The 24,494-nt window shown below is 51.0% G+C and overlaps 1 protein-coding gene across 3 annotated transcripts in view; it reads left to right on the top strand.

Annotated features, from left to right (window-relative positions):
• The window catches only part of CDIPT (CDP-diacylglycerol--inositol 3-phosphatidyltransferase), a 106,765-nt gene that overhangs the window by 25,774 nt on the left and 56,497 nt on the right, over positions 1 to 24,494 (top strand). Inside the window, exon 1 of one of the 3 annotated variants that reach the window (XM_069244094.1) lies at positions 7,656 to 7,690. The exons of the other annotated variants lie outside the window; for them this stretch is intronic. The gene's annotated coding sequence lies outside the window, so the exon portion shown is untranslated. Of the gene's footprint in view, positions 1 to 7,655; positions 7,691 to 24,494 lie in introns of those variants that run through there. 3 annotated transcript variants of the gene reach the window in all.

Here is a 24,494-nt window from a genome sequence, read left to right as displayed (position 1 = left end):
GAATTAGGGAAAGGATACATATCAGATTTGCTAACTTTGCGACCCTTGCTTAGATGGATTTCGATATGGCTAAATACAGAGTTGGGATTGAATCAGGTCATATTGAAGAACTTCCCTGGTTTAGGTACATTAAATCTGCAAATGTAGCATGCCCTGATCTATACAGGTTAACAGAACATTTTATCTGTGCCGACTTACTATGGGTCAAGAGATAAAATATTTCTGATGGATACAACTACCTGTGGATTCCTCACCTCATGAATACTCCCATGGCGCCAGCATTCGACGGAAATCTTCTTACTAGTCTCTGCACGTCGACGAGGACGTCACTGTCGCCCACGCGACGCCGTCTGACGTCATACAGGCAATAAGAGGTCCTCGACGACGTGCGGACGTCAGTTCCCTTTTTTCCGTGCATTCGAAACGGTTATCTTCGAGGGAGCAACTGTTACTCTTGCGGTTACAGTGTATATCTTGCTGCGTACTCTTTCTCTGTGGAAATAATGTCGCAGAGAAAGTCTGGATTTAAGCCTTGTCGTGAGTGTGGAGGCAAGATGTCGGTGACGGATCCTCATTCCGATTGCCTTTGGTGTTTGAGCTCCGACCACGACGTCTCGACTTGTGATTCATGTCAGCACATGAATCCGAAGGCCCTTAAAGAACGTGAGGCGAAGCTGTTTATGGCCAAGTCAAAGGAGAAGCATCACAAGAAGTCTTCTCCAAGACATCGGCGTCATCGAGACTCCCGGCGCCGTAGAGAATCTCGGCGTCATTCAAGGGAGGCTCGTTCCAGGTCTCCGGATCGGCGCCGAAGGACATGGGAGGTCAGCCCCACGGTGACGCTGCATCCTTCGACGCCGTTGCCCTCTCCGGCGTCTCCAACTTCGCCTGGACAGGCGTCGGTGATTGAGGTATTGGAGCCTCAAGTGTTTTCTCCGGCGCAGACGCCGAGGCCGGCGTCGGGGTCGCCTCCGAGACAGGCACCCCAGTATCCGGCTTTTCCCACCCCTGGAGCCGATAGTTCCGCATTCTTGAATGCGATGTATGCCATCTTCCAACAGATGGCTCCAGGGGGTGCTCCGGCTGGGCCTTTGGCCTTTTCTTTGGGTGATCCTGCGCCTCTTCGGCCGGCACCCTTTATGCCCTTTCTCCCGTTTGGGAACGTGGGCTCGGCGCCAGTGTCGGCGCCGGTGGCCGCTCCGGTGGCTTCGGAGGGATTGGCCCCAGGGATTTCCATCCCGTCGACGTCGAGATTTCGGCCTGTGACTCCGGTGGGTCCATCCGTTTCAACTGCTCTTCAGTCGGCGCCGAAGTTACCTGTGGCGCCGGATGCGGCGTCGGTGGCTTCGGAAGATCGGCGCCGATCTCCGACTTCGGCGGAGGCATTGTCGACTCCGCGGATTGAGCAACGACTGCATTCAAGGAGGCGTGCTCTCCGGGTACTAGAAGAGCAGGAGTACCAACGAGTCCTAGAGGAAGGAGAGCTAGAGGACTCGGGTGATGGGCTGCGTGGACTGGAGTCGGCCAGTGGGCTGGACACTTCCCCTGAGTGGGACCTTTCGTCCCCGGGGGAATATACTGAGGAAGCTGCTTCCTTTCATACAGTGGTACGGAAGGCAGCTAGTTTTTTGGACCTGCCTTTGCCGGTGGTGGAGGCGAAACAAAACCTTTTGACAGAGGTGTTGCATCCGGCCTCAGCCGCGGCGGAGCCTCTGTTACCTTTTAATGACGCTCTGCTGGATCCGGTTTTAGAGGTGTGGAAGAGGCCGGCATCTTCCCCAGCAGTTCACAGAGCCGTGGCCAGGAGGTATCGGACGGCTCCAACTGATCCTGGTTTCCTATCTAGGCACCCTACGCCGGAGAGCTTGGTAGTGCAGGCCTCCTGTTCGTCCAAGTCAGCGCCTGGTTCTTTTCCGACGGTGCCTGGGGACAGAGATTCAAAAAAGCTAGAGGCGCAGTCGAAGAAGATTTTTTCGTCCTGCAGTCTGGCGTTAAAAGCCACCAATGCAACCTGTATCCTGGGGAGGTATATTCATGCTCTGATGGATGACATCTCCTCTTCGTTTACAGAGCTTCCCCAGGGTCTTTTGGATCTTGTCTCTGATGCCCAGGCTGCTGCGACCCAAATTATCCAGACGGGACTGGATACCACCGACTCGGTAGCCAAAGCAATGGGCACAACTGTGGTGGAAAGGAGACAGGCCTGGCTCCGTAACTCGGGCTTTTCGGCAGATGTACAGTCCACATTGTTGGATCTCCCGTTTGATGGGGACAAACTGTTTGGGGCTAAGGCTGATTCGGCCTTGGAACGTTTTAAGGAGAGCAGGGCCACGGCTAAGTCGTTGGGACTCCAAGCTCCTTCTTCCACGGCCTCTTCCAGATTCTTCAGGAGGTTTCGTGGATTTGGGCGTGGCTCTTCCTCCTCTTCCTTTCGGGGAAGATATCAGCAACCTGCCTCTTCCCATCCCTATAGATCTTTTAGGGGGAGGGGTAGGGTCCGCACCAGGGGAGCCTCTCAGCAGCACTCTGCCTCTTCCTCATCCTCTGGCGGGGTGCAGCAGGGGAAGCAGCCTTAGGCTTCCACCATTTCCCACTCACTCCTCTCCTGTAGGGGGAAGATTACAGCATTTTCTCACCAAATGGGAGACTGTTACGTCGGACACTTGGGTTCTCAGTGTTGTGGGAAAAGGCTACACCCTTCCCTTTCGGGAGTTTCCGCCCCTCATCCCGCCCCGCCCTTCGTATTGTTCACAAGAACACCTCCTGTTGCTAGAACAGGAGGTAGAAGTCCTCCTTTTAAAGGGCGCGGTGGAGTTGGTCCCGGAGCAGGAAAGGGGTCAAGGAGTTTACTCAAGGTATTTCCTGATTCCCAAGAAGGATGGTCGTTTGAGACCAATTCTGGACCTGAGGATCTTGAATTGGTTCCTCAAGCAGGAAAAGTTCAAGATGCTGACCCTAGCACAGGTGCTTTTGGCGTTGAACATGGAAGACTGGATGGTGTCTGTCGACTTGCAGGATGCTTACTTTCATATCCCGATACTCAAGTCACACAGGAAGTATCTCCGGTTTGTGGTGGGATCGCAACACTACCAGTTTGCGGTCCTTCCGTTTGGTCTTACTTCAGCACCTCGAGTCTTCACGAAGGTGATGTCGGTGGTTGCGGCAGAGCTCAGAAGGAAGGGGATAGCAGTATTCCCTTACTTGGACGATTGGTTGATCAAAGCCAAGTCCCCGGAGCTTGTGTTGCGTCATCTGCAGTCAACAACCCAGTTGTTGTTCGACCTGGGCTTTTCGGTGAACGAGCCCAAATCTCACCTAGAGCCCTCTCAGCGCCTCCTGTTCATAGGGGCAGTACTGGATACAACATTGGGTCGGGCCTTTCCTCCGCCTCAGCGGATTCAAGATATTCAGGATTTGGTTCCAATGTTTCGAAATGGAGCGGTAGTTCCAGTCCTCAAGGTCCTTCGTCTGCTCGGTCTTTTTGCCTCCTGCATTCTGTTGGTCACGCATGCTTGCTGGCACATGAGGGCTCTTCAGTGGTGCCTCCGAAGGCAGTGGTCTCAACACAGAGGGGATCTAGAGGGTACTGTCAAGATCTCCAGAGATGCTGCTGTGGATTTGAAGTGGTGGATTGCAAGCAACAATCTTTCACAAGGAAAGCCGTTCCAGCAGTCGCCACCAGTGGCCACAGTCATAACGGATGCTTCCACTCTAGGGTGGGGAGCTCATCTGGGGGATCTGGAGATCAAAGGTCTTTGGTCTCCAGAGGAACAGATTTTTCACATCAATCTGTTAGAGTTACGGGCTGTAGGTCTGGCTCTCAAGGCCTTCCTCCCTTCCCTTCGTGGTCAGTCGGTACAGGTCCTAACGGACAATACTACCACGATGTGGTACATAAACAAGCAGGGAGGAGTGGGGTCGTACCTTCTCTGCAGAGAAGCTCTTCGACTATGGTCCTGGGCAAAGGACCATCGGATTTGCTTGATAGCAAACCATCTGGCCGGAGTTTTGAACGTGCGTGCGGACAGTCTCAGTCGCCACTTCTCGGCAGACCACGAGTGGCGTCTCCATCCAGATCAAGTCCGTTTAATCTTCCAGAAGTGGGAGTTTCCTCGGGTAGATCTGTTCGCCACTCGAGAGAACGCGCATTGTCAGTTGTTCTGCAGCCTTCAGTATCCGATGCAGGAAGCGTTGGGGGACGCGTTTCAAATGACCTGGTGCGGCCAGTTGCTTTACGCGTTTCCTCCCATACCCTTGATTCCTCGAGTATTGAGGAAGATTCGCCAAGACCGGGCTCTAGTAATCTTAATAGCTCCGGATTGGCCAAGGAGGGTGTGGTACTCCGACCTTCTCCAACTCTCAATGTGCCCGCCGCTCCGTCTCCCTTTCAGGGCAGACCTCCTCTCACAGTCGCAGGGGCAGGTTCTACACCCCAACCTCCAGAGTCTGCACCTACATGCCTGGAGATTGAACGGGGCAACCTGAGTTCCTTCTCTCTCCCGCCTGAGGTAGTGGATGTTATATTAGCGGCCAGGCGACACTCCACTAAATCTATCTACGCTAATAGGTGGTTAAATTTGTTGCGTGGTGTGGAGAGAGGCAGATTGATCCTTTACATGCTCATCTATCGGACGTTTTGTCTTTTGCTCTATCTCTGGCGCAGAAAGGTTGATCAGTGGCTACCATTAAAGGTTATTTATCGGCCTTGTCAGCCTTCATATGTCTTCCAGACCAACCATCTTTATTTAAATCCCCTATTGTTATCAGATTCTTGAAAGGTCTTCTAAATCAATATCCTCCAAAGCCATTCGTTATGCCGCAATGGGATTTGTCCTTAGTCCTGACTTTCCTTATGGGGTCCCCTTTTGAACCTATGCATTCTTGCCCCTTGAGGTATTTGGTTTTAAAAACAGTCTTCCTGATAGCTATAACATCAGCAAGGAGAGTGAGTGAGTTGCAGGCCTTATCAGTAAAACCCCCTTATACAACTTTTTATGGGGATAAGGTGGTGTTGAGGACCAAGGCTGCTTTCCTCCCGAAGGTTGTTTCACCCTTCCATTTGGCTCAGGCAATTACTTTGTCCACGTTCTATCCTCCGCCTCATCCTTCCAAAGAGGAAGAAAGACTGCACCGTCTGGACCCAAAGAGAGCGTTGAGCTTCTTTATCGATAGAACAAGGGATTTCAGGCTGGAGGATCAGCTGTTTATTGGATACGTGGGCAAGAGGAGAGGAAAGGCAGTCCACAAGAGAACACTATCCAGGTGGGTTGTTCTTTGCATTAAAATATGTTACTCTTTGGCAAAGAAGGATCCTCCTGAGGGCATTAGAGCTCATTCCACCAGAGCTAAGTCGGCCACTTCGGCCTTAGCCAGAGGTGTTCCTGTGGTCGACATCTGCAAGGCCGCAACTTGGTCGTCCCTTCACACTTTTGCAAAACATTACTGTTTAGATTCTGAGGTTAGAAGGGACGGCCATTTTGCACGGTCAGTGCTGCAGGATTTCTTGGTTTGACCATTTAGGCACCCACCGCCGGGCGTGGTACTGCTTTGGGACTCTATTCATGAGGTGAGGAATCCACAGGTAGTTGTATCCATCAGAAGAACGAGTTACTTACCTTCGGTAACGACTTTTCTGGTGGATACATTAGCTACCTGTGGATTCCTCACGGTCCCACCCGCCTCCCCCTTGCCTTTCTGGTCTTGCCAAGTAATCCTTGAGTGCGCTCCTCTTGGTCTTTGAGGGTGCAATAGATGTATATATAATATATTTATGTATATATATGTATATATGTATATATCTTTATGTATATACTTGGTGTGTGTATATATTTTAAAAGAGAGAGTTTTATATATATATATATATATATATGTACATAAAAAGATTTACAGTTATTCATACAATGTGGTGTATTTTTACAATATAATGGATGTTGCCTTGCTCTTTCATTGCATTGCCTGGTTGTTCTCATGCACGTAAAAAATGATTGGTACTGACGTCCGCACGTCGTCGAGGACCTCTTATTGCCTGTATGACGTCAGACGGCGTCGCGTGGGCGACAGTGACGTCCTCGTCGACGTGCAGAGACTAGTAAGAAGATTTCCGTCGAATGCTGGCGCCATGGGAGTATTCATGAGGTGAGGAATCCACAGGTAGCTAATGTATCCACCAGAAAAGTCGTTACCGAAGGTAAGTAACTCGTTCATCTGTAGCACAAGACAAGATGAGTGAGATGAGTAAAGCCTCAGTACAAGCTTTTGTTATCATAAAGTCATGCACGTCCATTGAACCATATCTTTCAGTGATTACAAATCTTTTGGCAGAGCCTCGTGCTTGGAACAGAGTTGAAATTTAAGGCCTTGTAGTTGTGATTCTTTCTCAACTCAAAACACTGTGCACTTTGTAGGGTTCTGCGATCCCTATGACACTGGTACATTCTGCCTTTGTTGAAAGGGAAAAAGTTTACTCGAGTTAGACCAGCTCTAACCTTTTTACAAATGTTGCCTAATGAATGTAAATGTTTTCATGTGGCTAGGTTTTTAATAGGAGCCACAAGACTTAGCTATACATAAGATACATAGTCACCATGACAATAGTGGTCTAATTGAAAACAAAAGTGGATGAATTTGTGTTTTGTTACTTTGTGTAAATGTTAATGAGACTTAACATTATTGTTATTTATCCAATTGTATTGTCTTTTATTAGAATAGATTTTATTGTGCATTTAGGATATTATTAATTATTATGCTAACAATGAATGGGAAATGATGTATTGACTCAATATGCAAAAATGTTTCCATCTTTTTTGGTTTTAAGTAACCGAATAATGAATAATTGATGATGATGCATACCCCTCATATCTTTTTTAAAAAGTGTATTACATTATTCACTTTGAAATATTATGCAGACTGTCCACAGTTCATTACAATTTACCCCTCATATCGTAACTGTACATGTTCTGTAAGTGATGGAAGCTTGCACCACAGCTGTTGCCAGCATGCTGAACAAGTTGTAAAGGGGAAGGAAGCGTGTGCTGTGGCAACATTCTGTGTGACAGGGATGCTTCGTTTGCTGGAACCATGTCATGCTATAGCTGTACTGCAACCCTATTTGTAGTTGTCCTGCAGGGGGAAGGGTCAAGCTTGCGCTCCTCCTGCCTAAGCTGTTCATTCACCTTCTGCTGCCACCTGTTTTTTATTACTCTCATGTTACTGCCCACATTCCAACTGTATTGTGTTAATATAGCTTAGGATAAATCTTTCCACTGTACAAAGGTCAAAGTAAATTGTATTATCGATGCGTGTTTTTAAGACTTGTACATAAAAAAGCTTGTCCTCGCAAACTATGTGGGCTGAGCTTATCGCCAAATTTGTTCAGAAACAAGCTCAGTTTTTTAAATGGACTAGACAACATTGTAAAGTGTTAAAACATATCTATCTGCCAAATGGTTCCATGTCATGCATGTCACCCTCGGCCAATTCTGGCTTTTTCACCAACATAGGTTAGCATGTTGTGGTTTTCAAACATAAAACAAAACCATTTAAAGCAAAACTACTAGTCCCAGAATGCAGTTTGGTCGTTGCTGAATAGCCTGGAAAGTTTTTTGTTTTTTTTAAATATTATTAACAATTGTTATTGTTTTTTTTATGAAGGAAAGAAAGGACAAGAAGAAATAGAAATGAAAAAGCACAGGTAGGTGCTGGCCTTGCCAGCATACACACAACATCGAATAGACAGCGTAGATTGTCAGTATGGCATCTCAACATCACTAATGTATCACACTGGGAGTACAACATTAAGTGGTCAAGGGAGAAGACCCAGCCCTTTCCCCCATACCTTTGCATGATTGTGTGGACTACCCCTTGCCTCATAGACCAATTTTTCTTGGCTTGCGCACCTGTCAACTCCATGTTTCCATTTCCATAATGACGGGCCTGTGCCAGTGTTCAGGTGGCTGCAATGTCTCCTTTCACCACCTTCAAAGCCATACCCACAAATGCTCAGTCGGCCCTCGAGCCCTCCAGTTCGTCCATAGTACCAAACAAGACCGGTTTGGGGACATCTGCTGCTCTCCTCTCAATACTGTGTTCAGCTCACGGAATATTATGCCCCAGTATGCCTCTATACGGGGGCACTCCCAGACCATAGGGAAAAAATCAGCTGAGTCTCCCAAACACCTAGGACAATGGGCAGATGGGCGGAGGCCCGCTAGATACAGCCGAACAGGAGAAAGGTACGTCCCATACAGGAAATACATGTGCACCAATCTCAACCACCCCAACACTGCCAGTAGTCTAGGGTCCATCAGCGCATCCGTCCAATCTGTTCCCTCAAGAGGGCCCAGCCATCCTTCCCACCTACCCCTGAGGTGATTCAGGTCACCTGGTGCATGGTTAATTAACATCTTGTACATTACTATATTTGGGTAGTGAGTGGGTGTGGGACCAAATGCATGTTCAGGGCATGCAGCAGTTGTAGATATTTAAAAAATTGTGTGCAGGAGAGTTTGAAGTCGGTCTGTAGGTCCTGAAAGGATCGCATCGCATCGAATCTTCCCCACCCACACATCTCCCAGTTGCGAAATGCCCACCAAGTCCCATTTTTTAAAACTACTCAGTGCAGCTGATTCTTTTAGCCATTTGTCATGCCATAACGGGGTCTGCTGGGTAATGACAGTATTCCATCGAGTGTGACACAGGGCCACACGCCATGCAAGAAACACTGCCCTAGTCACTGGGTCCATCTCAGGGGGTAGTTGTGAACCATAGAGTAAGTCCAAAATAAGTGAGAAACTAAGTGCCGTCCACGATGAGAATCTGCGTCGCTAAGTAGTATAAATAAGGGTTAGCCATACTCATCCCTCCGTCATATTCCCCCCTCTGGCAATGTTGCAGAGCAATCCGGTTCCTCGAGCCATACCAGAGAAACAAGGTTGTTGCCCTGTCAAATGTATGGAACCAGGAACGTGGGATCAGGAACGGAAAGTTCTGGAGTACGTACAAAATACGCAGCAGTATCATCATTTTATGTAAGGCCACAAGGCCTAAGAGATTTAATGGAAGCGCCTGCCATCTCTGCAGGTCTGCCTTAGTTCGAGACATCAACAGCACCAAGTTTAGGTACCAAGTTAACTCCGGGAGGAGGTTCACCCATATACCTAAGTACTTAAAGCTTAACCGTCAGATAGGCACTACTTCCTGCCAATCGTAGCAATCCTGTGGAGGTGTCAAGGGTACCAGTACTGATTTGGCGGGGTTCATTTTAAGCCCTGATGCCTCTTCATAACAGCGGAGGAGATGAAAACTCTGCAGGCCAGATTCACTGGGTTTCGTCATGTATAGTAAGACATCATCAGCATACAGAGCGACCGGGTCTTCATATGCGTTTCCCTAGCTCCAGCCGCGATACAGAGGGTCAATTCTAATCAGTTGTGCCAAAGGCTCAATGGACAGGGCAAAAAGGAGGGGAGACAGGGGGCAGCCCTGACGCGTTCCCCGGCGGATATGGAAGAAGGATAAGATACCATTGACCTGTACCCGGGCCATGGGGTTGGTGTGTAAGGCACGGACCAAACGACAAAATCTAGCCTCCAAGCCAGCACGCTGCAACACTAGAAAGAGAAACCCCCAGTCCACGGTATCAAAAGCCTTCTCAAAATCAACAAAAGTGCCAGGTCCTGGGATAGCTGGTGACATCGTGCTAATGCCACATGTAGACGACGTACACAATATCGCATGCTTCGGTTGGCCATAAAACCACACTGGTCGGGGTGGATCAGCGATGGCAGGACCTTCCTAAGGCGCGATGCAAGAACCATGGCATAAATCTTCACCTCAATGTTGATAAGGGAGCTTGGTCTATAATCAGCTCAGTGTTGTGACGGCGGTTGCGTTTTGGGAAGCATCACAATAGTGGCCATATCTAGTCCCTCCGGAAAGAAGCCCAGTCGTTCAACCTCATTGTATAAGGCCTTGAGGTGTGGCGGTAAGTCATCTGAAATACTTTATAGTATTCCGAAGGAAACCCGTCAGGTCCGGGAGTCTTGCAGTTCCTAATGAGGAAATTGCATCATTGAGTTCCTCATTCGTTGTGGGGTCATCCAGGATTGCTGCCTCTGCATGAGGCAGTACAGGAAGCGGAACATCTATTAAGAATTGGCAAGCGTGTTCCTGATCAACCGCCGATGAGGCCCTGTAGAGCGCCTTGTAGTTTAGTAACGGGTTGTCCATGCAAGTTAGAAATTTCAGGGATAATTCTAGATGATTGATGGCTTGAAGCTAACCAGTAAAGCAGTTTCCCATTTTTGTCCCCCTCACCCATATACCCAGGCATTAACTGCACGCCAGAGGTGTTTAAGGAATGATCACGGATCTCGTCCAGTATCAGCAAGAGTTGCCTGGCCACTGCTTCCGTCAGCTTAATAGACTGCTCCACTTCTAGTTGGGTGGCTTGGGCCTCTAGTTGGGTAATGTGTAGAGTCTGGGATCGCTCCCGGGAGCGGATGAGGCTCTTGGCCACGCCCTGCACCTCTGCTTTACTCACACCCCCAGAGAGTACCCTGTGAGGAAACCAAATCTGTATTGCGAGTAAAGTATTCCTGAAGTGTTTCCCGCAGTTGTTGGACATGTGGCTTGTGCTGCAAGTACCATGCGTTCATGTGCCACATCGGGCGAACCCTGGCATGAGCGGACCCCAGTACGAAGCGGAGTGGCACATGATTCGATATACCCCTTGGTAGAATTTCAATGTGTGTGAGATGGCAGCAATCTGTAGCAGGTAACAGAACAAAATCAATTCTAGATTGTGTGCAGTATGCTGCCGAAGTATGCGTAAATTGCCAGCGCTGCGGATGCCAGACTCTCTATGCAACACACAGCCCCGGATGCCAGCCAATTTGACAGTCCTGAGGCCACGGTCTGCATATGGGCCGATGGGGATCCCGTCACATCCAACGCAGGGTCAGGGACTGCGTTAAAGTCATGTAGAGTCCTGCACATAGCCACCGGAGGGGCATATACACTGATGACGGTGAGGCCCTCCACCCTCCCAGTCAAAGCCCCTGCGAGCCAGGAACGGGCAGCGGTCCCCAAGAAGATGGGTCTCCGGCAGCAAGAGCATGTCAGGTTGGTGGCGATGAATGTGCGCCAGTACTGATGTGTGCTTGATCTTATGTAGAAGACCATTAACATTCCATTAAATAATTTGCATCGGGCCCATCGTGCCAGTGAGAATATGTCAGCTGAGCTGTTCTTTGGGGGGGTCTGTCTGGACACCATCCAGATCTCAAACCGACGGAGTGGGATTATTGCCCCTGGTGCGTGTCATGGTACCTGTCATAGAGCAGTGCGCGCCTACCTGCCTGTGCATGTGATGAGAATTTTTTTTTTTTTTTTTCAAATATGTTTTTATTGATTATTGCATGAATACAGAACAGACAACAGCACAAACAGCCCCCCTTTTATAGCAACAGACTGTACATGTTACAACCCTCCTCAGCCTCAGGGTTTATCCTGCTCAATGAGACTCCAAGCATTCCCCGCAGTGTACATCAAGTCCCGGAGCCTCATCACCGGCTCAGCTCACCAGTCTTCCGGCCGACACAGTCCACGTATCCAGTCCAGGAGGGGCTGTCGTACCAAATATCAAAGCCAATATAACAACAAGAAAGGGGTAAAACAACTAGAAGATAGACAAAAAAGGGCAGGTAAAGCGCGCAAGCCAGGCTACACCAACCGACCTCGGCTATGCACAAACCTTAACCCAGTCAGGGGGAGCAAGGAAAAGCACCAGAGCGCGGGCAATCGCACATCATTCCACCTGCTCATTCCTGGAGGCCAGGTACTCGCGCAGTGGAGCCCAGATATCCTTTGGCCGGGAGCCTTCAGGCATAAGCTCCCAAAAAATCATCAAATGATCTTGACAAAAGGCAGCGTCCCGCAGCCATTCAGACCCACGCGGCGGCCGCCTCCTGCCCCAGCACATGGCGACTCTGCGCTTCGCTAGTAGCAGAAGTAGGCCAACCAACCGTCTATGAGGTCCGTTAATCTCATTCACACACTCAAGCAGCGCAACCCTAGGGGAGATGGGTATCTCAGATTCCAGTTACCTCAGAAATTGTGCGCAAAACCTCCACCCAGAAAGCTTGAACCTCTGCACATTCCCATGCCAGGTGCAGAAAACCCGCGTCCGGCGCACGACAACGCTCACAGCGTGCATCCGCACGCAGACCCATGGAGTGAAGCCCACTAGGTGTATGGTATAAACGATGCAGAAACTTAAAATGCAGCAGCCGCAGCCTATAATTCGGGGACAGTACTCTCATGTGTGCGCAGCAGCTTCGCCACGTTGCCTCCGTGATAGGTTCACCCACGTCCCTCTCCCACCGGACCCTAGAAGACTCCCCAGTGCCACCTCTCTGCTCCTGAATGCAATTATACAGTTTGGTAACTAGTTTTCGCGGCGACCGCGCGCAGCACAGCACCTCCAAAGCACGGCATTCCGAAGGTGCCTCCGGTAAGCTTGGGAACCGAGCCCGCAGCATAGCGCTAACCCTGAGAGCATACATCCGCTGCATCGAGTACCTCCAAAAGGTTAATCAGGCGACCGTCCACAAATCAATCTCCCAACTCCGTTAAGCCTGCATCCCGAAGAAATCCGCGCACACCGCCGTCCCGAAACATCTGGGCATCGCAACCGCCATAACGGGCAACGAAGGAGCAAACGGTGTGTCAATACTTGAACACTGCATCAGCATCCCCCACGCTCTCGCCGTACATGCCACTGTGTCAACTCCCTTAGGTCGAGACCGAGCCTGGCCCCAGAGCACGCGCACCAACCCATCCGGCCACACTGCATCACTTTCCGGTGCCAGATGTGGTAAATATCGAATCAGTCGCAACCAGTAGTATGCAAAGTGCGCTTGCGCACAGTTATAGTATAACTCCAAATCTGGAGCAGCAAGCCCACCCAACTCAAACAGCAGCGTCAGCCTCTCCCAAGAAATGCGAGGTTGGCGACCCGCCCATACCAAGCAGATCAGTGCAGAGCGCAGGCGCCGCAGGAAACCCCTTGGGAGTGGGAGGTTAACGAAGAGGTACAAGAATTTAGGAAGAACCACCATCTTCACAATAGTAATACGCCCAATCAACGATAGTGGTAAGGCACGCCAAGCCTCAATCTTCTCCTCCAGCCACGACATTGCAGCACCGTAATTAGCCAACCAAAGGGTGTCAACATCACAGCTCAACTGGACCCCCAGATATTGCACCGGGCCCTCCGCCCAAGCCATGGGATACCGTGAATCGAACTTCGCCACACTCGGAGTCAAAGGCAAGGCCACCGACTTCGACCAATTGATCGTGATGCCAGAGAAGGTGCCAAAATGCACGATCTCATCCAACAAGATGTCTAAATTTGGATCAGGATTCCGCACATATAGCGCAATATCATCAGCATACATAGACACCAAGACGGGCCTCTCTTGAAACTGCAAACCCTTATCGTGATGCTTCTGTAGCAGCCCTGCCGCCAGGGGATCCATCGCCGCCGCAAAGAGTAGCAGGGACAATGGGCAACCCTGAGGCGTACCACGAGCAACAGGAAATGGGGCCGACACGCACCCGTTCAAATGTAACTGACCGGTGGGCAGAGTGTACAATAATCTAATCAGTTGCACAAAGCGCGCACTGAGACCTACCCGGGCCAAAAGCGCGAACATATACTCCCATGCTAGAGAATCAAAAGGTTTGGTGGCATCTAAAAACACCGCCGCTGCCCTGTCATCCACCTCCATTGAGCCTGCAACCGCAAAGAATGCACGCAAGTTGTGACATGTGGACCTCCCAGTTACAAATCCCGACTGATCCGGGAGCAGCAGTCTAGGAAGCAGCGGCTGCAAACGTGCCGAGATCATTTTAGCCAGGATTTTGTTATCAATATTGATCATAGAGAGTGGACGATACGAGTCGCATCGAGCCGGATCCTTCCCGGGTTTAAGAATCGTGACTATCGGAGCCTCCCGGAGCGAAGCAGGAAGGATCTCAGTCTCCAACGACTCTGCGTATACCTCCAAGAGGTGAGGAGCAAGAATATCCGCACGTTCCTTATAAAACGCGGGAGTCAAACCAATCAGTACCATGAGATTTATCACCAGGCAGGCCGCGGATCGCCGCAGTCACCTCCTCCACGGAAAATGGGACATCCAAGTACGACCTGTGTGCCTCGTCAAACCACACTAATGCAAGATCAGCAAAATACGCCTGCGCCGCCGCCTCGTCCAGACCCTCCGGAGCAGCATACAGCTGCACAAAATACTCTGTAAAAACTTGCATAACGCCATTCGTCCCAGTCACACACTCATCCTCAGTCCCCACAACCTCAGTGACATAGTTACTGGCCCAGGGCCTGCGGAGCAAATCAGCAAGTGTGCGCCCAGCCCTCTCCCCCTCGCCATAACCACGAGCCCGGGCGTGCCTCCCCATAAAACAGACTTCTCTGAGGGAAGCTTCCTCGTACAAGGACACCTCTCGCCGGAGCTCCGCCAGCACCTCGCCCAACCAACTCTCCGCCAGATGCCGCTCCAACTCCGCAATTCTCCCCTCCGGATCAGCCATTTCCCGCCGCAGTGTCCTCAATGTTCCATGCTGTTTCGAGAGGCATATCCCCCGAATGACCACCTTAAATGCCTCCCATAATGTACCCGGCGACCTCACCGAACCCCCATTTTCAGCAAAGAAGAGCACAATAGCCTTGCGCACCTACGCCCGAAAGGCCGCATCGCGGAGCGCCCCACAAGGCAACCTCCACATGAACGACTGGCCCAACTCGCTGGGTATCTCCAACACTAACCTGACCGGCGAGTGGTCAGACAAAGTGCGAGGGAGATGGTCTACCGATCTCGTCCAAAGGTCTCTTGTACCCAACCAGCGATCAATACGGGACCAGCTACGTGGGCGTAATTCACACACGTACCCTCTCTAGCATCTCCATGCATCTGCCTCCACAGATCTACTAAAGCACCACTCTGCATCACCGCCGCCAGTGCCTTCGCTGCTGCAACATGCTGCACTCTAGCCACACTCTCGCGATTCATCCTTGAATACAGGATCACATTAAAATCGCCACCCCAAATCACTGCACCGGCACCCATCGATTCCACCAAAAGCCACAGCTCTTGAAAAAACTCCGGGTCATCCACATTTGGACCATAGACAGCAACAAGCCGTCAGGCTCTGTCTGACAACGTGCCACTCAGCAAGACATATCTGCCGTTTGGGTCGACAACCACCTTACGGGTACGCCACTGCAAGCCCTTGCGCAACAAAATTGCCACTCCACGAGCGTAACTCGAGTATGTCGAGCAGTGAGTCTCCCCAACCCACCCTCCCCTCAGTCTGCCCAGCGTAGACGCCACCAAATGGGAGATAGCCGGCCTATCAGCTCTCCACCCAGTATGTACTAGGGGAGAGGGGCACAAGGGCCGAACAGCAAGGTGAACTTCGGGCGATCCCATGTGCGGAAACGGATCCTCACATCCCACCAGCTTCAGCCAGCACCACCAGCCCAGCAGCGTGCCGACTAGTCATTGTCACTCGAGGCAGCTCTCTCAGATCCAGAGCCATCCGGCCCACAGTTTCCGGCTGCCTAGGCAAGCGTCGAGCAAACTTGGCTGCCTGCTTTGGGTCCGTGAAGTACAGTACCTTTCCCTCATGCCGCACCCTTAACTTAGCAGGGTACAGCAAGGCAAATCTGACGCCTGCCTGATTCAGCAATCACTTGGTCGGCAAAAAGGCGCGGCTCAACGCCTGCACGCCTGTGGTATAATGAGGGAAGAAGCTGAGTTCTGAGTTTTTATACACCAGCGGCTTCCTCTCCCTCGCCAGGCGAAGGACAGTATCTTGATCTCGATAGTTCAATAGGTGCGCTATGATTGGACGCAGAGGGGTACCCGGCGGAGGCCGAGGCCCCAAGGACCTATGCGCCCTTTCAACCACCAGCATCCGGAAGAGCTCGACCGTGAACAGATCCGACATCATGCTCTCCACAAAATCCTCCATGCGGCCCATATCAGTGGCATCCGGCAGCCCAACGATGCGAATATTGTTGCGGCGCTACCGCGCCTCCAAGTCCTCATTTTTATTCCGTATCACCTCCAAAATGCACTCCATTTGCGCGATCTGGTCGCTATCCCCCCCGACGTGCATCCTCCATCTCCGACGTCCGCGACTCCAGAACCTCAAATCTGGAATCATGATCGTCCACACAAGCTTTGATGCGGTCTAGCTGTTCAGTCATATGATCCAGCTTCGCGTTAATGCCAGCCAGACTATTCTTTAGCTCTAAAAACCTAGACCTTACCAACTCCTCCGAGCCTCCCTCTTCGGCTCCGTCACCACAGGACTGCGAAGCAGGAGCCCCGCTTCTCTTTTTCCCACCACCGAAGGTGAGCTTTGTTTGGCGCTGATCAGCCTTGCCCATGATTCCAGCTCAGTCCGTATCCGACTTCTCCACACAAAAAGGGAATAAATGGCATCCAGGTCAAGGGACGTCCACCAGCAAGCAGCCCCTTCGCAACCACTCAGGTCTCACCTCACCGGTCTGTCAGACGACGCACAGGGCAGCAGACAAGCACCTAGGCCCTCCGCACGGCAGACCAATCCGCGCCAGCCACCGCCAGCACCAGCTCCAGCACAGTAAGTCCTCCTTACGCAGGACAGGGTCAGGGCCCAGGCAAAGACCAGCGCGAGGGGCCCCTCTAGCTCCGGGCCTCCAATCAGCCACCACCAGCCCGGCCCGACCCACCCGGATTAGTACACCTCCTCCTTCTCTCCAGCTCCCAGCCGCCACTTCTGTCCAGCCACTCTCAAGCAGCCCCGCACGTGCCAGCCGTCTCAGGTCTGCCAAGTAATCCAACAGCGCCTCACTCTACAAGGCGCTCTCCAGTGCCGCTCCTCCAGGCACCTCTACCTGTCTGCGCGCCAGCGGCGGGCACCAGCGTCCAGCAGAGATCTCCATGGCCTCCTCGCGGCGTCAGTCCACTGCTGGCTCCAGCTCAGCTCCGCCCGCGCCTCCAGGCCGCGGGGGCGCGAAGGTCACAAGGGCCGCGGCTCGATCTAGCCGCCGAGGTCCCTCTCCATCCAGGGGCAAAAAGCCCCCAAAGTATTCACCCACTCCCGGCACTGGAAAACCACCGGGAGCGACACTCCACGGGCGCTCCAACTGCCGGAGCGCGAACGCGTTTCAACAGCGCACCGCACAGCCAGGCCTCCTCCTGCGAGCGAGGATCTCCGGCTCCAGTCCCCCTCACGGACTGCCGCCATATCCAACATGGCGACAAGGTCCTCACGGGTCCATACCCCGGTCCGCCACCATCAGCATCGCCCTTTAGGGGTAGTTGAAGGATAAACGGCCCGCGGCCCGGCAGAGCCTCACAAAGTGCCGGCCGTCTTGCCCGGCAGCCGGGCCACGCCCCGAAAAACAAACATTGATTCTGACTATCAATAACAACTGCCATGCAACCTGCGCAAACTCCCACACCCCCAACTCCAGCCCCTCCCTGTAGTTCCCCATGAAGCATCTGTCACCCTTATAAAACATTGAACTCTCTACTTTAAAAGGTTCTTAACCCCAATCTAATGGGCAGTGGTGGACCCCACCATACTGTCGGATTAAAGAACATTAATTGGCAGGCAGTTGCCTCTCAGCCCGCAACCAAATTGTGGCTGTCTGTGCCTTTTCTTTATTCCTTTCCCAGCAGGAATGTCACCACGCCGGACTACGTGATAGGTCAGAGTAGCTGGGAGTATCCAAGCGCTCAGGTGCCTCTCCTTTTACTTGCGACTTCTTCTTAGTTCCTCCACTGCAGGCAAGTATTGAATGTTCGGACAGTGCCAGCTGCACAGTCCCTCCCTGCAGGGAACAAACAGGCGAGCTGGAGCGGGAGCCACGCAGCGCCCTGCGTCTCTTGAAGCGTGGCTCTGCCGCTGACCCGAGGGCCGCCGCAGTCGGCTATCCATTGGCAGCACCTCATGATTCTTCAGGGAGCCGCCCCCATGAGGGCCCAGAGAGACCTCCTTGGTCACTCACGTCCATGCCGCTGCAGGAGTCTCAAAGAAATAAGTCTTGTTGCCGTGCACCACTCTGAGTTTAGGGGGAAAAAGAAGATGGTAAGGTATCTGCATCGCTCTTAATTTTGGCTTAACCTCTACATAGGATCTACGCTGTACTTGGACTTCTCTTGTATAGTCCGGAAAAATAAGGACCTTTGTTCGTTCACAGCACAATTCCTTTCTCCCTCCTGTAACACCGCATCTCTGTCCTTAAAATGAAAGAATTGGAGTATCACAGGTCACGGGTGAGCCTGGTGGTGGCTTGGCCAGCAAAGCTCGATAGGCATGCTCTATATCAAACCAGGGTGGGAGGCGCTCTATCGGCATCCAAAATTTAAACCACTCTTCCAGGAAGGATTCCAAAGGAGGAGGTTGCCGTGATTTCTGGAAGTCCTTTGATAGAGTTGTTATTTTGCCTTGAACGATTTTCAGCGTCTTCCGCCCTGTGACGCATTTCTGCTGTCCGGATTAGCAACTTAGATAATTGAGATTTAAGGGCAGTCCCTCCGTCCTCCACATTGGATATTCTAGATTCTGCCTCAGTGATCCTTGCAATTGTGTTGGTGAGATCCTGGTGCACTAGAGCCAGATCAACTCCGACCTCCCCGATTTTCATCTCCACCGCTGCTTGGGAGATCTGAATAGCCTGAAGAATGGTCGCCACATCTCCGGCGGGCAATGATTTCTCATCCGGGCCACCCGTTGCCAGGCCGCCTGCGTGAGTCGAGCTTGGGCCTGTAGTAAACTGTTCCATACGTGTTAGCCAAAGTGGACCGAGCCGGTTTATTCTTACCCATTGTAGCCCTCCTCGGGTGTGTGCACAGCAGTTGCGGATGGGAGCTCGGCTAGATGTGTAGAAAGTCCACTACCAATTACAGTGGTCATGCTACCCCAGGCTCCTGGATATCTGTGCCTGACTGATTATTTTAGCTTCAGCGTTACCTGGGTTGCAGTATCCTGTTGCGTTTGTATCCACAGCCAGTGCGGCCGAAGGGGACCGCGGAACATGCTTAGCCTTCTTCTCTGCCCCCACAGCGATGCAGGCACTGAGCAGTCCAAGAGAGGGCGATCAGGCAGCCACCATGATAGCCACAGATCCAGTCCGAGCCAGAGATGCCCCTCATGAGACATGGGCTGCCGACCCAGACCTACACCGGGACTGACATCCGCCCACAACTGTTTTCCTTTGTCCCGCAGCCTTAGGTCCCACAGGGCCACCAGGACAAGGTCTTGTCCCACACAACACAGTCGTCGGCAAGAGGCACCTCAGTGCAACGGTCTTGTTACCGGTGGGTCCTTTCGCCCGAAAGGGCAAATCCAGCAAAGGCCGAGAACATGCGCAGTGCGCCTCACCTCTTTCCAGCTTGAGGTGGGCATCTTGGCACCGTGTAGGCGATCAGTCTATGTGGCAGAGATTTAAGACGTGTCCGGTGAGGGTTGCGCAGCTAGTGCCTCAGCTCCCCACAATTCTGACTCTTGCACCGTGTAGATGTGTCTCGCGCTGGTAGGCCACAAAATCCCAGGCCACCTGTGCAGGCCCAAAAGCCATCCCCTCCAGCTCTCGCCAAGTCTCTGCAGCCTGAGGGTGGTGTAGCTCCCAGGCGTACGCCTCTGCAGTCTGACGGGCCCACTCATCCGATTCTGCCAATGGGGCCCATCAAGATCCTGTCCAGGCGTGCCCGGGCCGTCTCTTCCTGTGCTTCTGCGGTGCACGGCAGCGGGCAGCAGGGGCACGGACCCAGGGGAGACCCGGGCTGCAGCGACCCACCCCAGGTCACACCGCTCGGCAGCCCCGCCACCTCAGTGCCTCTACAGCGGCCAGCCCTGGAGGCCACACTACCTCCTCCTCTGCGGCTCCGTCCTCGACGCGGCTCCACTGCAGCCCGAAGCCTCAGGTGCTGGGCTGCTCCAGCATGATCCCCGCGACCAGTGGGCCAGCCCTCCGCTTCTGCCACATCAATGGCGGCTATCAAGCTCCGGCGCAGCCACCGGTCGGGAGCTCTCCATCTTGGGGCGCGCGCTGCCTCTCAGCAATTGGTATCCCACAGGTCCCCACCAGGCCTGTCCGCCGGCTCAGACGCTGCCTCAGTCTCCAAAGTGAATCCTGCACCAGTTTTGACACAGGGCGAGAAAGGGCACTACCAGAGGCGGATGGCGGAGGGGTCTGGAGCACTATTAAAGTGCGACTGCCATCTTGAGCATGGAATGGTTAATGGGATCACGTCATTGAGGTACTTAGCAGCCTTATGAAAAACAAAGTAAAATGTATTTTATTTGTGATTTGTTGCCTTTTTTACCTGTTAATCAAGGTTTATAACAGTTCGGGGTGTGAGGGGGGGGATTGCGGGGCCGGGGGGAGGGCCTCTCATGTGCAGATGCAAGTATACCAGCAACTGGGATAAAATTAACTGTGCCTCTCAAACCAAAGATAATGGCAAAAAGACATTGTTGCGGAGAACAACAAGAGTGAACTATGAGTTTGGGCACTGCTCCGACTGGTATTAAATATTAATCGTAACAGCTGAGAAGTAGAGGAAATAAAAATAGTGTGATGGTGCCCCTCTTCCTGAGTTCGGCATTTCCTTGCATCTGTAAAGTTTCCTGCTGTGAACAGATGCAACATGTGTTGCAGGTGCTGCTCCCAAGGTTCTGCCTGTGAAGATAAGAGGCACACAAACATCTCTAAATATCTCAATACTGTTAGCTTCACATCAGGATCACTATTTGCACCATTTGTGTGCAGTCTCATGAATTGACATGCTAAGTAGTAAGTTAGAGAGCTTAACCTGGCAAACAGGATATATATATATACACACATACACACATTTTGTTTAAAAAAAAAAAAAAAAAAAAAAAACCTTTACAAGCATAAATGTCGTGGTTGAATTACCCTCAGTACACTGTACCTGGTAGGATAATATCCATAGACCTGGCTGCTTCCATCCTGCCAAGCACACATTCAGAGCAATTTGCTCCTTTGTTAGACTTCATGCGGTACAATAATGTAACTAGAGTGGGTAAAAGAGGAAATGTGTTCTAGTAAGTACAAAACATAAGTAAAAGGCAGGTGACCTGTGAATGAATCCCCACGGTTAGATTGAGAAAACTGTGCAGTCTAGGGCAAATCTCTTTGTCTTTTGTATTGAAATTGCTATGTAATTGATTTTGTATTTTCTGTTATACTTGAAAATACATTAAAAGCCTGTTAGTGAAACAGTAGAAACAATACACAAACATGCAAGATAGAAGGTAGTAGGGCCGATAGGGCTCGAAACATCTGCCTGATCACGCTATGGCGAGTTTTTTATTTTATGAGTTTGAGCTATTTTTAGATTCCACTTGACCCTTCTGGTTAGTGGACAAAGAACAGGTGTTCTGTTCAGTCAGAAACTGAATTAGCAATTAAGATGCCTTTAAATCTTATTCTTGTCACATTTGCCCTGTGTGTTCAGAGACAGAGGTCAAAAGTCAGTTTGTTTTCTTGCAATGCAAATATTTTTCCTTGTGACTGCAGAGTTCTAGGATTTTGTAAGGTGAACTGTCTGACCTATGTAAAATGAAAGACTTTTGGTATTAGTTTTTCCTAACACATATTTATATAACTAAGTAAGTCAACTTTACAAACATTTCAAAATATATTTCAGTAGCTGTGAAAGACCATTTTTTGTACTTCTTTTTGCTGATAAAAATATTTTAACCCCCTGGGTGCCTGGGGCGAGGTGCCTGGGGCGAGGTGGCCTCGTCCTTGGCCATGGTTCCTGTGTGCTGGGGACGAAACCAGCTCGCCCTGCACCCGGCCCACGGAGGGAGCGCTTGGGCCTCCCATCCACACCCCCTGCCGTCAGTGATGGAAGGGGAATCGCTTCCCCTTCCACCCCTGAGCCCCCCCACAGTGACGCCTGATGACGTCAGTGTGCAAATTGCGAGCTGACCTCATCAGAGGTCCCCTCCCATCACCCTGGAAGCTGAGCTTCCAGCGCGATACCGAAGAGAAATGCAAAGCATTTCTCTTCCGACCGGGAGGTGGGGGCAGGCAGAGGCATGAAAGGAAAGGAAATTACTTTCCTTTCCTTGCATGTCTCTGTAAGCATTTCTGCAGGATCTGGCTGCAGAAATGCCCACTAGGCACCAGGGATTTTTTGTGTGTGTTTGTGTGTGGTAACATAATAAGGGAAGCGGCCCCCTTGGCAAGGGCCGCTCCCCAGGGGGCCAATATGTCACTAGGCCTTTTCTGCCCCCCTGGGGCAGATCGGCCTATTTTAATTAGGCCAATCCCCACTACTAGACACCAGGGGTCATTTTGTTTTTGTTTTTTTGTTTTTTTACATGTGGGGAGCGACCCCTTAGTCAAGAGTCGCTCCTCTGGGTGCAAAATATTTTTGGGCCATTTCTGCTCCCCTTGTTGGCAGATTAGCCTTTTTTTTAGGCCAATCTGCCCCTGGGGAGTGGACGGGGGGGGGCACATTTATTTTAAGCCATTTCCCACCTTGGGGGCAGATCGGCCTATTTCTATTAGGCACATTTGCCCCCAGGGGGTGCAGAAACCACTTAGGCACCAGGGATTGGTATGTATGTTTGTGTGTTATGTTTGGGGAGTGCAGCCCCTTTGGCAAGGGTCGGTCGCTCCCCATGGAGGCACATTACTGTTGACCATTTCTGCCCTCCTTGGGGGCAAATCGCCCTATTTATGTAAGGCCTATCTGCCCGAAGGGGGGCAGAAATCCCACAAGAGACCAGGGAAGATTTTTTTCAAAAAAAGAGGATAGGTACAAAATGGGGTACAAAATGGGTAAATGGGTACAAAGTTGTTCTGCCGGTGGGCAGATGGGGCAATTACCCCTGATCCACTTCCCGGGAGGGAGGGGGGGCAGAAAGCCTGATAGATGCCAGGGCATTAAAAAAAACAAAAATGTGTGGGGTGATGGCTACTAAACCAGTATGGGCATGGTTATGCCCCCACCGAATTGAACGGGGTAACAGTCTTTCAGCTCTCCCCCACACACTAAAACATCTTATCCCACGGCAAGCAAGGGGAGATTTGATTATTTTGGGTTTTGGTTTTACATTTGGGCCATGAGAGCTTGGCTAACTCTCAAAATCGTTCCACTTGGAATGGTGAGGGCTGCACTTTTTGGACTTTGGGACGCTGCCACATAGAAAAATCTACAAGACCTAGACACATCTGAAAACGAAACATATGGGTGAGTCCAGGGAGGTGTGCTTCCCATGCACCCGCACAATTTTCTTACCCACAATGCCCTGCCACATTTTTGTGATGGAACCTTCTGGAATCTGTAGAAATCCACAACATTCCTACCACCAAACATTATTGCATCTATACCGATTTTTATTTTTTTGTTTTTTAAAACTGCCCTTTTGGACCTGCTTTGGTTCCCCCTCCTTTTTGACATGTTTTCAGCTCTTCCCTGTCACAAGTACTTGGCCCGCCTACACAAGTGAGCTATCATTTTTACCGGGAGACTGAAGGGAACGTTGAGTGAATTTGTCCTGGTGCGATGATCCCACATAGAAATGTGGGAAAAATGTTCATTTCTTTTTTAGCTAAATTTGAGGTTTGCTGAGGATTCTGGGTAAGAAAACACTGGGGGATCCACACAAGTCACACCTCCCTGGACGCCCCCGGGTGTCTAGTTTTCAGAAATGTTTGGGTTTGGTAGGTTTCCCTAGATGGCTGCTGTGCCCAGGACCAAAAACGCAGGTGCCCTCCCGCAAAAACAGGTAGTTTTGTATTTGATAATTTTGATTTGTCCACATAGTGTTTTAGGGCATTTCCTGTCGCAGGCACTAGGCCTACCCACACAAGTGAGGTACCATTTTTAACGGGAGACTAGGGGGTAATGCTGGGTGGAAGGAAATTTGTGGCTCCTCTGAGATTCCAGAACTTTCTGTCCCCGAAATGTGAAGAAAAAGTGTTTTTTTTTTTTGGGCCAAATTTTGAGCTTTGCAAAGGATTCTGGGTAACAGAACCTGATGAGAGCCCCACAAGTCACACCATCGTGGATTCCCCTAGGTGTCTAATTTTGAAAAATGCACAGGTTTGGTAAGTTTCCCTAGGTGTCGGCTGAGCTAGAGGCCAAAAACCACAGCTAGGTACTTTTAAAAAAACAGGTCTGTTTTCTTTGGGAAAATGTGATGTGTCCAAGTTGTGTTTTGGGGCATTTCCTGTTGTGGGCACTAGGCCTACCCACACAAGTGAGGTACCATTGTTATCGGTAAACTTGGGGGAATGCTGGGGGGGGGCAGATTTTGAGTTTTGCAAAGGATTCTGGGTAACAGAAACTGGTGAGAGCCCCACAAGTCACACCCATCCTGGATTCCTCTAGGCATCTAGTTTTAAAAAATGCACAGGTTTGGTAGGTTTCCCTAGG

Source organism: Pleurodeles waltl, chromosome 7 (assembly GCF_031143425.1).
Source record: "Pleurodeles waltl isolate 20211129_DDA chromosome 7, aPleWal1.hap1.20221129, whole genome shotgun sequence".
In the NCBI taxonomy this organism is placed as follows: domain Eukaryota; kingdom Metazoa; phylum Chordata; class Amphibia; order Caudata; family Salamandridae; genus Pleurodeles; species Pleurodeles waltl.
This window is presented reverse-complemented; position numbering and strand designations above follow the sequence as displayed.